The sequence below is a fragment of the Dioscorea cayenensis genome, unplaced genomic scaffold (genome assembly GCF_009730915.1).
Source record: "Dioscorea cayenensis subsp. rotundata cultivar TDr96_F1 unplaced genomic scaffold, TDr96_F1_v2_PseudoChromosome.rev07_lg8_w22 25.fasta BLBR01001079.1, whole genome shotgun sequence".
NCBI classification, from domain to species: domain Eukaryota; kingdom Viridiplantae; phylum Streptophyta; class Magnoliopsida; order Dioscoreales; family Dioscoreaceae; genus Dioscorea; species Dioscorea cayenensis.
The window spans coordinates 1-16,723 of NW_024087470.1; the positions used below are offsets into that span (position 1 = coordinate 1).

The following is a 16,723-nucleotide window of genomic DNA, read 5'->3' on the forward strand; positions in this document are numbered from 1 at the left end:
ACAATTTCTTGAACTGAAGGACCCAGTGACCACACACAAAACCCTCAATTGCCCATATGCCACTTGAAGAAATACAGAATTAAAAAAAGAATAAAAGCATTGCTTAAGACAAGCAAAAAGGCTATTTCTTTCACGGGTCACCAAAAGGCAATCAAAAGTTCAACAAGGAAAACCATACATTGTAAAGAGGCCTTGTAATAGACACAAGCATAAAAATCAACATCAAAAAACCAACCAAATTAGGAAACTGCAAAACAGCCATGAAAACTATTATGCTAAGATGTCACCTACATGCACAAGTTCCAACATTCAAATGTCATCCAGTACAAAAGTCACAAAGAGGAACATAAAACCAAACAAGCACTGAAAACAGAAAGAATGGCACTCAGAAGGCCTAACCTTTCATACAAGTGGCTACAACAGATCCTCGAAAGCATCATCAGCAGGAGATGATCCACAGGCAGCAAGTCAACAAAGATGGGAAAAAAAGAGGGAGCTGATCACCATCAAGCTTGGCCCCACTTATTCAGGGGATAGCCGACGCCTCTTTGAATGCTCAACCTCCCGAGACTTACTCCCGCCTGAGACGACCGCCCTCTCTCCCAATCATCATCGCGCTCCAATTCACGATCCCTGTGTCTATGGTGATCTCCATGCCTATCTCTGTCATCTCGATACCTATCACGCTCCCTGTCCCTCTCTCTTTCCCTCTCCCTATCTCTGTCCCTCTCCCTCTCCCTGTCCCTTTCTCTCTCCCTGTCTCTCTCCCTCTCCCAGTCTCTATCCCTCTCTCGACCCATTTTCCCTTTCATCCCTATGCCTTCTCTCCGGGACATCATGCCCCCGACCCCCAAATCCTTCTCCCTCTCATGCCTCCTCTCAGGAGCACTTCCTGACCAATCTCGTTCTGCTGCACGGTCCTTGCCATGGCTCGCCTCACCATACTGCTGGTCTGAAGCAGCATCCTCCCCATAACTTGACTGCTCCTCCGCTCCCCACCCGCCCATATTGGGGTCTGACCACATTCCAACTCCCGCCGGCATTCCTCTACCAAAAGCAGGGGTTCACATGCGGAGCCACAACAGGTGGGAAAGAGGTAACATCAGGGGAATGGCGCGCCCACTGGTCCTGGAAAACCACCATACCCACCAGCCATCCTGCCCATGGCTGCACCATACCCAGTAGGATCAAACATTGCTCCTGGGTGCATAACCGGAGGTGGTGGTGCCACCATACCACCATTCCCCATAATTCCCCGGCCTCCAACAGGCCCCATTCAGTTCCTCATATTTCCCATTGGTCCACGGTTTGCCCATCCACCACCTCTCCCCCAATTCCCACCACCACCACCTCTTCCAAAGTTCCCACCCATCTGCCCACCACCGCCGCCGCCACCACTGCCACCACCACCACCAGTCCCCCGACCCTTCTGGGTGTTTGCAGGCTGCTGTGACTGAGCCATCGGCTGGGTCCTGTTTAGCTGAGCCTCCCCAAGCCTCCGAACTCCATAAGGCAGAAGCGAACGCCACGACACAAGGCCGACCATTGAACATATGCCCATGCATCCCTTCTTTGCACGCTGCCGCTGCCATCGGATCAAAGAAGTCCACTTGTGCGTAACCCTTCGACTTACCACTCGCTTTTTCATCATAGAATCTCACCTCCTTCACTTGCCCGTACTTAGCGAGCTCCGCCTCAAGCTCCGCATCCGTTGTCCACCAGTGAAGATCACCCACAAACAAGGTCGTCCCTCCTCCACCACCGCCACCAGCTCCATTCGTGTTCCCCACCGGCCCTTGCCTTTGAAACCCGTCATTTCCAACGTTTACCTGAAACCCACCTCCCGCAGCGCCGCCTAAGGGCGACGTTTCCAGCGAACCCCTGGATTTCACCGGGTCTGACAAGATTGACGGCAAGATCTGGGCGGACTGCCGTAGGAGGCGGTGGAGGACGGACCTGCTCAACAGGGAAGCCCCCAGATCGTTCGATAGCCTTGGATTCCGCTACGATGCCGAGGGATTTGAACCTTCTCCTGGGGCTCGTTCACCGGAGGGAGGAAGAGATGGAGGCAGCTCGGTGCGCTTATGGTCCTCAGGGCACCCGGAGGGCGGTGGGTCTGGTGAAAAGCCCTCGCCGACGTTGACATCGTTGTAGAGGTCATCATAATCGTCGTCCTCGCCGTAATACTGTTCCTCATCCTGTACGGCCGAAATCGCCTCACTCCGATGGAACCCTCCACCGCCGCCGCCGCCACTACCGCCGCCGCTGCCGCCGCCGTGATCCATAGTTTTCTCTAGCTAAGCTAGGGTTTTGCAATGTATAAAACCCCCGTTTTGATCCGTTCGAGCATTCTTGCAAGAAAAGCCAATTTGTTTTTCTTTAAAAAAAAATATTTGCTTTTTTTTTCTTTTTTTTCCCAGGTATTTATAGCTGTTTATTTTGCAACTCGAGAACTTTTTACTTAAGGTGGTCTATCACTTAAAATCAATCTCTGCCGTTTATTTATACTAGAGATGGTTACTGGTTAGTGGAGTTAATGTGCTAATTATGTTAGTTAAAAGAAGGTGCGGTTTAGAAGATCCGAGAATCGAATGGATAAGGGTGTAGTATGATTCTAGCCGTTAGATTTGATGTTTAGTAATATCTGATGATGCAAAATGAACCGTTGATATAACTGATAATCAGTGGGACCCTGATAAGATTTATTGTTGGAAATGTATTAATTAATGCTAATCTTAATTCAGCAAGATTTGATTTTGTTTTTCTTTTGGGTTTCGTTGGATAACCCGGTTCTTCATGCCAAACTAAGGGGGTGTTCATTTCACTATAAGTGAGAGAAGTCAGGAAGTGAGAGAAGTGCCCTAATACATGCATCATTGGAAGGTGTAGGGATTTTACTCTGTTACCCTTGTTATAATTTTGTTTAAATAATTATTATTCAATGTTTTAAATGAATAATGTGTTGACTAAGTGGAAGAAGAGATTTAATTAAGTCATCAAAACAAATGATTTGGAATTTATTATTATTATTTTTATATATAAAAGAACACCCGCTAAAATTTTTATAGAGTTTTCAATAACTCCAACCCCACTTAATTTAAAAAAATAAAATCTAAACAAGGTTTGCTTTTTTATACAATATTTATGTGTGTATGTACAAGCCTAAATAATAATAATTTATATAATTACGTATCAAAAGCACTTAGATTTATATTTTTTGTCTAAATTGTAAGATTGAATTTATTAAAATTAAATTTCAAATAATAAAATTTCATGTAATTTTTCTATCAAAAAAATACTTGGACTTACATTTGGATAAATTACATAGCTGAGTTTATTAAAATTGCACGTCTACACAAGACTATTTCATGCAATCTCATATGAAACGCATATATTGTAAAATTAAATTTATTAAGATTCTAATCCTGCCCCTCAAAGGGGAAAAAGATTACTTTTATATTATTTTATAATAAATTTATCAAATTTCAATAATAAACCAAATATAGTTAATGGTTGCTTTCTTTATTGGTTTTCTAATTATTTTCATCCGCATCATTTTAAAACTTAAACCCAAGTGAATTCAGAATGTGGATTCACATTGTTCATGATGAAAAGAATTTTTTTGTTATAATCCATGTTAACATAATTATATCAGTAAAATTACTAAAATATGACTATTGTGCAGATCAATTTTAATTACACTAGTAAACTTAAAAAAAAAAAAGTGGAAATTGCCAAAAAAAACCCTTTAAGTTTGTAAAATTGCCAAAAACAGATTAGTTTTGCGATCCCCAAAAACCTCGTTTTAAAAGTCATGTTTTTTTGAAACCCACGAGCAGGTGTAGCGGATGTGAGCGGAGTGAGTTTCAAATTTTTTTGGACGAAAATGCCCTTGCATGGGGAGTCGTGGGCTGTGACCATCTCGGCGATTTGAGAGGAAGTGGGGGGTTTTCAGTAGGGTAACCCTAGAGGCAATTTATTGGGTAGTTTAATTGCTTTTCTCGACTCACGTCTTGACTTTTCCATTTTCGAGCTGTCTCGAAAGTTGTCTCTACGGTGAAGCCTACTGTAATTAGCATTTCATCGACTTTTCCCTTTCCAGCGGTATCTCGAAGGAGAAGTCCCCATGTGACTAGTTGGCGTTTCATCGATTCTGCGATCTAAGGTATTTAGTATGGTTTTATGTTAAGCGTTACATTCTGAAAGAAAGATTTTTTTCGGTTTTGTTTTGTGCTCCTGTTTTTGTTGGAAGATATTGAAGTCTGCAGGGGGATTTCTCATTTTGGGGTTTTGTTAGTCTGAGGAGATTTCTCGGCTAGGGTTTTGTTTTGTTTTGCGTTTTCAGTATGTATCTGCTATCGAAATAGTTTTTCGATTGTTATGATTTATGTAATATTTATAATGTACATTTCAGTTTCGTTTGATATGGTTGCGATTTTCTGAATGAGGGTTGGCGTTTAAGAAATGAGATGTTCTGAGTTTAACATTTGTTGTCTACAGTTTTAAATATTCTCGTCTCTGTTTAACAAAATGGGTCTCTGTTTAACATTTTATATCTACGTTTAATAAGCGAGAGTTCTGAGTTTAAAACCTTATATTTCAGCTTAAACTTTTTGTATCGATCTGCGAGGCTTGTGATTATGGCGGTCGACCCTAGTTAATGAGGCGTTGCTATTTGACGCGGTTGTGGAGACCTTAGGTGAATTGAAAGTTAACATGACCCCTCGACCTTTGGGAGATTATTCGAAGGACACGTTTGCGGCGTTGTTGGTGGAAGCCCGTATACCAGAGAGGGCCCTTCTTGATTCTCTTTTTGCGAAAGATGCGATGGTGCGCACGATAAATTCGGGATCGGGGAAAGCTGCTTTGAGTTTTCGAGACCTCGAGATGTGGCCCTCGTTCTTGGTACTGCGTTGCGATGGCGGCGCGGTGGTCTTCGAGAAGAAGAAAACCGGTCGGTTCGAAGGCGGTGTCTATCGAGACCTACGAGAGGCAGAGACTCCGTCGAGGCACTACGAGTGCGACTTGTTCGACGGAGGGAGAAGAAGATAATTTTTGTCGAAACTCGATGGTGTACCTCGTGGGGGACGATCCTCTTCCCAAATACATCATGCTCGGTTCGAGCTGGATGCGTTGATTACGTCGATGATCTACCGGCCAGTGGGGCGATCTGGCGTAGGCGCAGGGCTGACGCACAAGTGGCTTATGGAGGATATTCCGCAGCGGCCCGGGAGTGCAGAGATAGATCTGTGGGAAGAGACCAACACGAAAGTGCGTTAAGGGTTGCTCGGTCGCTTAGCGTCCGGTTTTCTGGTGGCCGGAGCGGGGAAGAAAGTCCGTTTCGTCGAGATCCCAAGGATCTTTGTGCTACGGTGAAAGTACTTACGGGAAGCAGCGGCGGTGAAAGCGAGCTTGTCGTCGCTCGATGGAAAAAGAGGTAATAAATCATGAGATGATGTCTAACATAAGTCTTTAATGTTTAAACATTTTTATTTAGCGTTTAACTTTAGTATTTACCGTTTAACTATTATTCATAGCTAGTTTTAAATATTTTTGTTCTCCGTTTAATTATATTCTATAACGTTTAAATATATAGTTTTTTTATAGTTTAAAATGAATGATCTCATTGAAATTGTTTGGTTTACATATGTTAGTTTCTGAGTGGTTCAGTGAATCTTTGAAGAAGAAATATTTGTTGGCGCTGACCAGGCGGATGGATGCCGTTGCTCAGGAACCACTTGCTCGAGGCGGGATGAGAGGCGGCCTCTATCGATGCTTGTGGCTGGGCGCCTTTCTCCTACTTCCGACCCACCGCGCACCGCATTCCTCGGCCAGCGAGAAGCCCTCCCCTACCCGGCGGATTCGACAACCCCCTACCCGACAGCGAGCGGTCCCCAGAGCCGTGGCGAGCCCTTAGGCCGTGGCGGCCCCAGCGGTGACATTAGGGCGAAGATGTCGCCGCAACTCTTATGCGAGCGTGCGAGATATTGATGACCGAGTTTCCTCGAGCATCGCTCGTGTGGGTAGCTGGAAGGGCGTTCATGGCCAGCTCGCCGTCCCTCGAAAAAGACCAGAAGCACGGGACGAGCAGGCGTCGAGATTTGAGCGGCAGCGACATCATCGGGAAGGTCGTTCAAAGCGGCCACATTCGAAGAGACTTGCGAAAAAGAGGAGAACAATCGCCTCTGTCTCGCATGGCGGTGACGATGAAACAATAGCAACACCATCGGTGGTGATCTTTATTCTTGAGTCATCGCGGATTGATGACATGGCCGTAGCGGTGGAGGGACATCGTAGATGATGTGGCCGTTCTTGCGTGTTGAGAAGGTCGTTGACTCTCTTCTCGATGAAATCGTCGACGGTGGAGCACAGTGCTAGAGATAGCGGCGTCGAAAGATGGACACGATCACGAAGGTCGAGAAACGAAGTTAAGGGTGTGTCTCCCGATGATCTTGTTATCGTGGCCACGGTTGAGAAGATCGTCGAATCCGTTCTGAGTGGCCGTGGCCCAGGCGATCTGCATGACCAGCGAGGGACACGATCCCACCTGACAAGAACCATGTAAGGAAGTGTCTGCGGTTGATCTTTGTCGTGCAGTCGTCCCGCGTCGAGCCGGACGCGATCCCGACAAGAACAACGATGTAAGGATGTGTCTGCGGTTGATCTTTGTCGCCATCGTCCCGCATCGAAGGAAGATCTTTGATGAAGACCCAAAGCAGAGCAGCGAGAGAGATGATCGAGGCCAATCAGAAAATTGGACGAGGGCGGCTCGGAAAGCTTTTATTCGAAGAAGAAGAAATGGGTTGGCACTGAGTCGTCTTAACAAATCTGAGCGAGGGAGTTGATGAGGATCTTCCTCAGCTGCTACATGGGACGGAGTAAGTGTAACGTTTTTATGATATTGTTTAAAGGGTTTCTTATAGTGTTTAACTATTACCTAATAGTGTTTAATACCATTATGTTATCATTTAAGTTTTTAAGCCTTACCGTTTAATTATATATAATATCATGTAACAATTGATAATATCATTTAAATATTTCTGATATGGTCTTCTAATATACATTATCGTTTTAACCTCGGCACTATCGTGTGGAAGAATGGCATTGTCGGCCTCACTGTGACGAGGTTACTACCTGTTGCTTGAGGGAAGGAGATGGTCGGTGATGATGTGATGGGCGCTTTCGTATGCATAATACTAAAAGTCGTTGAGCGAGCCCGTATCCTTACAAAGAAGCGCCTCCATCATCGAACACGCTTGCTGTTGTTTATGTCAAAGCGAGGGACGGCCATGACACGATTATGGCTATGATCGGGGATCTTTGTCGCTGACTGCATGAAGTTAAGTGTCGTCCTCCCGATAATCATGAATGGCCACTTCCATGTCGTCGTCACGGACGATGATAAAGCAAGAATACTGGGCGTTATTCTTCGTATCAGGAGTGCGATAAGGGACGCGTTGGACATGGTAAGTTCTTTAATTATGTCGGATTAATATCAGTTTTGGTATTTAAATCGGTATTCTAATCTCGACTTGCGTATCTCGACAGTGGGAATCTATTCGACCTTTGTGTCGATATGGAGTTAAGCGAGTCGGCGGCAACAAAGTACCCGCTCGTGCACGGCACGAAACCCCAGCGCGAAAACAAGGAAGCGTCGATTGCGCGAGTCGTACGTCATGCGGTTTATCGAGCGATTCTTGTGGGGTGAGAAGTTACGACTCTCCGCGAGACAGGGCGTTCCTTACCTCAGATTACGGTATGTTACCCGCATACTTAAGGAGGGAGGCGGTAGGCGTCCGTGACAAAGGGGGTCGTCGCTGGCGGGTTAAATTTCTTTTTTGAATAACATGTCTTGTATATCGGTTGTCGATTTTGTTTTCAAATGTAAATCTGGACAAATTCGATTCATTGTTTTTCGTGTTCGAAGAACATGACTTATATATCTTAATGTAAATTTTTGTTTGTTTTGAATTGTAAAAGCGGGTTAAATTCCATTCGGTTTTATTTCATTGTTTAATTTACGTTGTGATTGTGTACATTTCACTTTTCATTGTTTAAATATAGTATATATCGTTTTAAACATCGGTTTTAAATATTTCAAATTACGGTGTGCAGTGTAAAATAACACTTTTCTGTTTAAATGAATGCATTTATTGTTTAACTAAATATGGAAAGTTGCCCATCAATACCAATTCAATTCGTTGTTTTGTTTTGAAAGAACATGACTTGTATATTTCGATGTAAATTTTGTTTGTTTTCAATTGTAAAGCGAGTTAAATTTCATTCGGTTTCATTTGATTGTTTAATTTACGTTGTAGTTGTGTACGTTTCAGTTTCATTGTTTAAATATACCGTATATCGTTTAAACATCGGTTTGAAATATTTAATTCAGATGTATCAGTTTAAAATAACAATGTCTCAGTGTAAATACATTCAATTCGTTATAAATACCAATGTTTCCCATCGTAGATCGGTTTATTAACAATGCCCTGAGTCGGCTGACAGTTTCATTGCTAAGATCGTCGATTGTGGCGGGATCCTTGAGCGGTAGCTATGATAACTTCGCGGACATCAAGCGCTTGCGACTCGATCCTCTTTCGTCTAGGCAGCGGTACGCCTTCTAATCGCGGCGATGTAAGCAGAAAGCTCACGATTCCGTCGAAGGCTGTCGTACGTCGGGTATGGGGAATATAGCTTCCTGTATGCGGTTTGTAATTGTCGGCGGTGAAGTACCAGCTCATAAATCGATGTACGTTGGTGTGCATGCGCATTATTGCTTTGCCTAAAGCATGTTTACGAGGATACCATAAACTTGCCCATGCCGACGTGAACAAGTTACGATGGCGAGATCGCGGAGATTCTTTGCGTTGGTCGATCGGCCCGTAGCGATCGTCGACCTGACGACCAACCGAAGATTTGGTACGTCCTCAGCGATGATCTCTAACCCGAGATGTATGTACGGGCGTAAAGTGGGTCTCCCATTTGGTCGCTTTGCTCGCGCGGTTCACGTAACATGCGCGTCAACTTGAACACGGAAAATAAGGTTAAACAAAGGCGGTGATGGTTAAATAATTCGATCGACATGTTTAAACATTATTGTAATTAAATAAAGCGAAATGATTAATATTTAAAAAGTCGGAAAAGTGTAATTAAACAAAAGATTGAGAATGTTTAAAGGGTAATACTAAATGTTAAGTGTAAATCAGACATTCACTGAGACCTTATGGAGTCGACCGTTTTAAATCGTCGGTAAATGGCGAGCTTCCTTGATCCAGCGTTGATCGACTCCATGACGTTGAATACATCTCACCCCAACGATCACCTCCGAGCGAGATAATTAGACCCTAATGTGCCATATCCGGTTTATTAATCAACCGGTGATGAGCTTGGGTGATATGGCTGCGAGTTACATTCAGCGGTATCGTCGAAATCTTTTAGCCGTGGATGCCCAGCATGATGCGGAAGCGTATAGACCGACACTCCTCCCTCGATGCCTTCCCAAGTCGAGCATTTGGCTTTTCGTAAAATTGGCCTCAAATGTCGAAGGCGATGCGCGTGTGGCGAAGAAGGAAGACTCTCGCAATTGCGCTCACGAGGCCCTTGGACTGTCAGAGCACGAAGGTAATTATCTCATGATAATCTCTACTCGTATAAGGCGTATGCTGACTTAGATATGAACGAGTCGATTGGCGTCGGTCTCGTTTATCGACTATCACGAAGGCGGCGTGGAAAAAAACCATTGTTACCATCTTTCCAGTGGCGCGGTGGTGTACCCGATATTTTTCCAAGGAGGTGGGTACCAGTGAGGAAAAGCGACTGACATGCAAGCCCTCTTGAATCCCATGATACGCAGCGTTGAAAGAAAGAATGCGCGTTTAAAAGCGATCGCGTCTCTCTCGCGATCCTTGCCAGCTTAGGGTTGTCTCGGCCACCTTATCCAGCGTACAAGCAAGCGATCGTAGGCTGGAGATGTCGCTGCTGAGTCGAGGACCACCGGGCGTACTCTTTTTCCCAACCAAGCACGCTTGTATGGTATGTGGACACCGTGTTTCCCATAGACGTGTCCTACGAATGTCGATGGCCTTGTCTGAGGGCGGTCCTTGAAAGCTCACGAGATCACTCGATGCGCTAACCCAGTTTTTGGGCGGCTTTTCGGATGTGGCCTTAGAACCTATGCCACCACCATGAGTGTGTGGCCGGGTTGATTGTCTTGATTACGAAAGTATTTTTTTGTTATACTCTTTTTGATGCGTGAAGGCGTACGGCGATGACCATCGGCGTAGCATTCCACGATCGCTCGATGTTTTTCGTTCTTTATGAATTTGAAGTCAAAATTCCTTTTGATTGCATGATTTGAAATACATCACTGAAATGTTGAAACCAGATCAAAGCGTTGACCGATATCCAGCGACAGACACTTAGAATGATCGGCGAGGAAGGAAGACATCCCACGCGTCGGAGTCGCGTAGGGGATGAATGGGAGCGCTCGCGAGACTACGAATTCACTGCAACACTTCGAGTCGAATGAAAAGATCAATATGTTAAGCGGAGAGTATAGTGTTTTAGCGATAATGACAATAGTTAAGCGTTAAATTAAATACTTAAAGCAATTAACTAATAACGTAAAGGACTAGTAAAATATGTTAACCCGAGTGGCGGACATATTTAAACAATAATGACCCCGAACAGCTGGAAATAATTAAAAAGAAAAGGAACTTCTGACGAGTAAACCTCGTTTTCGTTAGGATTCGACAATGGCACATTTTACGTCTCGACGACAGAGATCGACTACTGACACATTTGAAGATGGAGTGGACGTGACACATCCGATGGAAGTCGACATCGTTTTCGATTGGGCGAAACCGTTTTATATCCATACGGTGTGATGAACTTAACCACGACAAGAGAAACTTGAGGACCCCATCACTCACGTATCTCACTAACTACCAATTCCCAGAAGTGCGGTAGTGAACATTAGCACTCTTCACTCCCCGGTTGAATCTAGCAATACCACAAAAACTCTCCATAATATATCGATTCGAAAACGAATCGTACTGAAACCAAATGAAATGAAGAACAAAAGAAGAGGCGAAGAAGAAGTAGAAGATGTAAAGAACAAAGCGGTCGGAAAAGGCTAGAACAAAAAGTGCGAGATTGTATGCATAGAGGTTAGACTAGGCGTGATGTGATTGGGCGGTATTTTTTCCCTCCATCCCGATGGCGAAAAAGGGAAATATATGTCATTGTCGCGAGGAAGACATATTATCGTCGTTCGAATGAAAGTTATCGACTCAACATGAGTCTACGTGTAAAGCGTCGAAAGCTTTTTATGTTTAAAGCGGATACATATAGTGTTTAAAATAACGGTTAGTGTTTAACTAAAAGTCTATATCATTTAAATAATATGTTATTGTTTAAATTGAATACTTTCAGCTGACATCGCGTTGCTAAGATGGGTACTCTCACAGGTCATTGTTTAAACATCTTTACGTATTTTTCTTAAACATGAGTTGTCGTTGTTTAAAGAGTAACTTGAGTAGTGTTTAACTTTTTCTATTTTTTTACACGTTGTCGTTGTTTAAAGAGTAACTTTTTCTTAAACACCGTTGTCGTTGTTTAAAACATATTTACGTATTTTCTATTGTTTCTGATGACGTTCTTTTTGTTTCCCACATTGTTTTGTTTTTACTGAGGTCTATGTTTAAATTTTGAAGTTCGCGGTCGAAATAAGCTTGTTTCGTTTTATTTATAAAAGATTTACAACATTTACAACATTTTACAACTGACGTCCGCTCGGACTTTGGACACTCGCGACTCGACCCTCGTATACTGAAACAAGTGTGCAGTACATTCGAGATGCTCCAGCGGTTTGCATAACATGCGCATCAGACTTGAACACTGCATAGCGTCTGACATTTAAAAAGGTTAAACAACACACATTCATGAAAAAGCGACTATTAATCAATGTGTCGTGAGTGGGACTTAAAGCAGAAGATCACGATAGTTAAACACGGAGCGTAATGAGTTGTCTGATGACGTAATGTTCTTAAATGGTAACGAGAAAGTCTCAAGTGATAAATATCAACCCGTCTTTAAAGGATGTTTCACGATCTCCTCCTCTAGAGAATCCTCCATGATCACGAAATACGTGAAAAATTTCTTTTTCTTACCCAAGTCGAAATGCTCATCTTAATTTGCTTTGCCGTCGTCCAGCTGAAGAATCCTCTGCGATTCGGGCGATTATGAGAGCGATTTCGACAGGCGAAAAAGATAGTTTAACTTGTTGCGTGATTGCGGCTAATGATTCTCAAGATAAGGAAGAAGGTTCACGAAACGTCCTTTTCGAGATAGAGTGGTTGTCCGTGGGAAGAGGAGGGACGAGGAGGGGCGAGGAGGAGGAGGAGGATGATGATGAGGACGACGAGGAATGGTTGTCCGTGGGGAGGGTTCTTTCACGGTTGTTATGGTGTGAATTCCGCAGCGGTGACTCTTCATGTCAGAAAAAAAGTTAAAGCGCACGATTGGCGACATTGGTGATGAGAGCGAGCGGGTGTTCGGAAAATTTATGTTACGTGCGTAGATTTTAATGCAAAGTCGTTAATTCTTATGCCGGGATACCTCATCTTACCGCTGCCAGCGTGCCGCTGCCGCAGATTCGAAATCAAGCGAAAAAGATCAGCGTTTCTGCTGAGACTTTTGAGAATTTCTAGCGTTAATATGAATAGTTATACATATAAAGATAACGTTAAGCGGAGATGGGAAGTATTACGCGGATATGATAATTATTAAACATATTAGTAAAATATTTAAGCGTTAAACCAAAGCTGAGCCCTCGAAAGGTTGAGCACGATGATGTGATTTGGCTTTCTCTCTCACCAGTTTTCAGGGGCCCAAAAATGGGATTTCACTGACATGGACCCATTTGAAGTGAGCGGTGGGGGGTAAAAGGAAGTTAAGCACTACTGAAGGGATCTGTCAGGGGTGTCAAAAAGTAGGGAGGGGTTTTGGGAAGTTTTGAAAATTACGAGGGGTGAACAGTAATTTTCCCTTAAAAAAATGCAATATTTAAAAAAAATAGCCATATGCTGAAGCAAAAAATATTTTATATAATTTTGTGTAAATAATAAAAATAAAAGATTTTATAAAACATATTAGTAAAAAAATAAATAAATAAATAAAAATAAACGTTAGTCCGGCTTTTGAGTTCTCTATATAAACAAAACCCTCTTCTCGCTTTATCTTTCTCTCTTCCTGTCCGTGCTAGGGTTTCTAGGGTTTTTCTCTTGCTTGCTCCTCTTCTTCGGCGGCGGAGAGGCAGCGATCGAGACGATGACCGGTGACAAGAAGCAGGAAGGCATCAACCTCGCCGATCTTGGCTCGGTCCTCCCCGCCAACGCGCCAGGGTTTTTCGTTTTTTCTCTACTGTTTTTGTGTTTTTGCTCTGCATTGTTGAGCGAAGATTTACCGTGGTTTTGTAGAGCTTAGCGCGGAGGATCGAGCGAACCTTGTTAATTCTCTAAAGGTAAGGTATTTTTTGCTTTTCGCTCTTATTGGTTTTGTGTTTTTGTGCGGAAAAGCTAGGGTTTTTGATGTTGTTTGGATTGCAGAACAAGTTGCAGAGCTTGGTGGGGCAGCAGACTGATGTGCTTGAGAGCTTGTCGCCCATTGTAAGGAAGCGTGTTGAGGTCCTACGAGGAGATTCAGGTATGGTTTCCTAGCTGTCCAATAATGATCATTGTTTGTTGTTTAGAATTTATGGTTTTTGGCTTTTGAGTTTTTTGTTATTTTTAATTTTTCATTGCGTGTGAGCTTCAGTAGACTGTTTGGTCACTGAAATATCTGATTATTAATATGGTCTACTTAAATCTTGAATACTTGCATCTCGTTTGGAAGATTGAGCCAAGGGTTTTAGAGCCTGTTATTGTGGATTTAGATTTTGTTTCAATATTTTATCTGTGTTTATAATACTACTCTGCAAAATCATATTTTTCATCAAGAACAATGTTAATTACAATTATTTGTCTTGGCTGCAATTACCCAAGCAATGTTTCTTTGCCTAGGTAAGTTGTGGTCAATTAATTCTTTGTTGGCACAATTTCACGGAGTATTATTATAATTCTTGTTTATATCTATCTACTTAATAGTTTATGTTGGGCTGAAATTTACCTTAGCCAAGAATTTGTGTTGTCTTCATGCAAAGCGAGGTACAATTTTGAAAGCTCTGTGTTGTCCTTGACAACACTCTGGGTTGGGTGATGTTTAGTTATGTACTTTAGACATTAATTATACATCTTTCTGTATGTTAGCTTCCTAAAAAAGTTCAACTAGCTCGTTATGAAATGATGATCAGATTTATTGGAATTTTTCATTTAATTTTTACTGTTTTTCTAAATGCAGAAAGAGTACTTTCATGTTTCATCGGTTTCTGGCACCTATCAATTCATGTTAATCAGTTATAAGTAAACTGCTGTATATAATATATTTAGAAGGGGATATTCTTCATCATGTTTACTGGATCACTTGTCATTAAGTGTCTATTAGTGTCTGTATTTCTTTCTGAACTCTTTTGAAGCTTTTTATGTTCTGGTATAGTGATTTTATTCACTAGCTGGTTGAACTAATGTGGTGCTTCTAATGCTTTTGAAACTTGCTTTCATGTAAAGAATAAGTCGATTAGACCTTTCTTTTTTAAAAAGTATAACATAGTGCCTTCTTGTTGGGGTAGTTTATCATAATTGTTTTTATATTTCTTCAGAGTCAGCATGACGAGTTTGAAGCTAAGTTCTTCGAGGAAAAGAGCTGCCCTTGAAGCTAAGTATCAGAAACTTTATGAACCATTATATGGCAAGGTATTTTTAAGTTGAGCAATAAAAAGCTTTTTGTAGTCCTTGGTTTTTGTTCTGTTTGGTAGGAATATTTTTCATTACATCTCATTATTGTTTGTCCCCTTTGTTCAGCGGTATGAAATTGTGAATGGTGAGGTTGAAGTGGAATGTGTTGAATCTGAAACTACAGAAGGAACAGTTGCTGCAGATAATGCAATTGAAGGTTTCATCATTAACCTCAAATATGTGCAGATCATTTATTAATTTTTTGTGCTGATTTTTCTCTTGCATCACAGTGAAAGGAGTCCCTGATTTTTGGTTGACTGCCATGAAAAATCATGAACTGCTAGCTGAGGAGGTAAGGGAGTATCATGCCTTTGATTTTTCTATGCATGTTTGTTATGGTGGCAACGAGGGTTCTGTATTTTTTATAATTTCTGACTCTTCTTTTTCTTTCTTTCTTCTAAAATTTAGATCCAAGAGCAGTGATGAGGCTGCACTGAGAGTATTTAAAAAGATATCAAGTGGTACAGGATAGAAAATCCAAAGGGTTTCAAGCTTGAATTCTTCTTTGACACAAACCCTTTCTTCAAGAACTCTATCTTGACAAAAATTTATCACATGATTGATGATGATGATGAGCCCATTTTGGAGAAAGCAATTGGGTAAACCTTAATCCTGAAATTTCTTTGTGTTCCAGAAGATAACTAATCCTGCTAATTGAGGAACTAAACACAATGGCTGTTGACTGTTTGGCAGGACTGAGATAGACTGGTATCCAGAGAAGTGCTTAACCCTAGAAGATTCTGAAAAGAAGCCAAAAGAAAGGATCAAAGAATGCCAAGCCCATCACAAAAACTGAACAATGTGAAAGTTTCTTTAATTTCTTCAACCCTCCTGAAGTTCCCGAAGATGATCACGATATTGATGTTGACACTGTAAGTAAACCTAACCACAGAAAGTTAAAAGTCAATAAAAGAAATAAAAAAGCACCAGCTTCCAGTTCTTACTCCTTTTTCTTTGTATTCATTTTTCCAGGCTGATCAACTACAGAGTCAAATGGAGCAAGATTATGATATTGGGTACCCACTTGACACTCTAAGAATCACTTCTAAGATAGACACAAAAATGATACTTCCTGTCTCCCTCCACTTAAGGTTTAATATATTAGCATGCCCTGGAAACAGGACTGTATCCTGAATGTCATCTTATGTGTCCTTGTAGCAGTTCCACTATTAGAGACAAGATAATACCTCATGCTGTTTCATGGTTCACTGGTGAAGCTGTTGAAGGTGTTGAACTTGAGGAACATGGATGATGATGATGAGGAAGATGATGATGATGAAGATGAAGTTATTAGAAGAGGATGATGAAGAATCAGAAGATGAAGGCGAGAGAGAGAGAGGAGCAACCTAAAGCTGGGAAGAAGGTAAATTTTTAAGTTCTAGTCAGCATTTTCCATAGAAAATTGCAATCCATCAGTTGTAAATACCAAGTTTTGTCCACCCACAACAAGTTGAATGAATGATCTTGTCGTTCTACAGAAGACAGGAGGAACCCGAGGCTGGGCCAGAAGTCATCAGGCTGATCAACCAGCTGAGGTGCAAGCAGCAGTAACTTATTTCTTCAGTATCCAGTATCGGTGGTGTTTCGTGCTACGAGAAGTATCTTCTAGATCTGGCTGAAGATATAAGTTATTTTTAGATTGGGGAATGGGTGTTAAAGTTTTTGGTGTCGTGATTTTCAGCATGTATTATTTTTGTTATTTCTTCATTCATATTATTCGTGTTACAACACATGGAGCTTTGGCTTAAATTTTGTCCTAAACATGAACAACACTTGTTTGCTTGAGCATCACCCAGTTGGCTATAGTGGTTTTGAAAGTTATTTCAAAAAGG

At 42.1% G+C, this 16,723-nt stretch overlaps 2 pseudogenes; one reads left to right on the top strand and one right to left on the bottom strand.

Annotated features, from left to right (window-relative positions):
• Nucleotides 1-239: 239 nt before the first annotated feature.
• Nucleotides 240-2,302, bottom strand: LOC120255578 (annotated as a pseudogene).
• Nucleotides 2,303-14,751: 12,449 nt separating this feature from the next.
• Nucleotides 14,752-16,241, top strand: LOC120255577 (annotated as a pseudogene).
• Nucleotides 16,242-16,723: the final 482 nt, after the last annotated feature.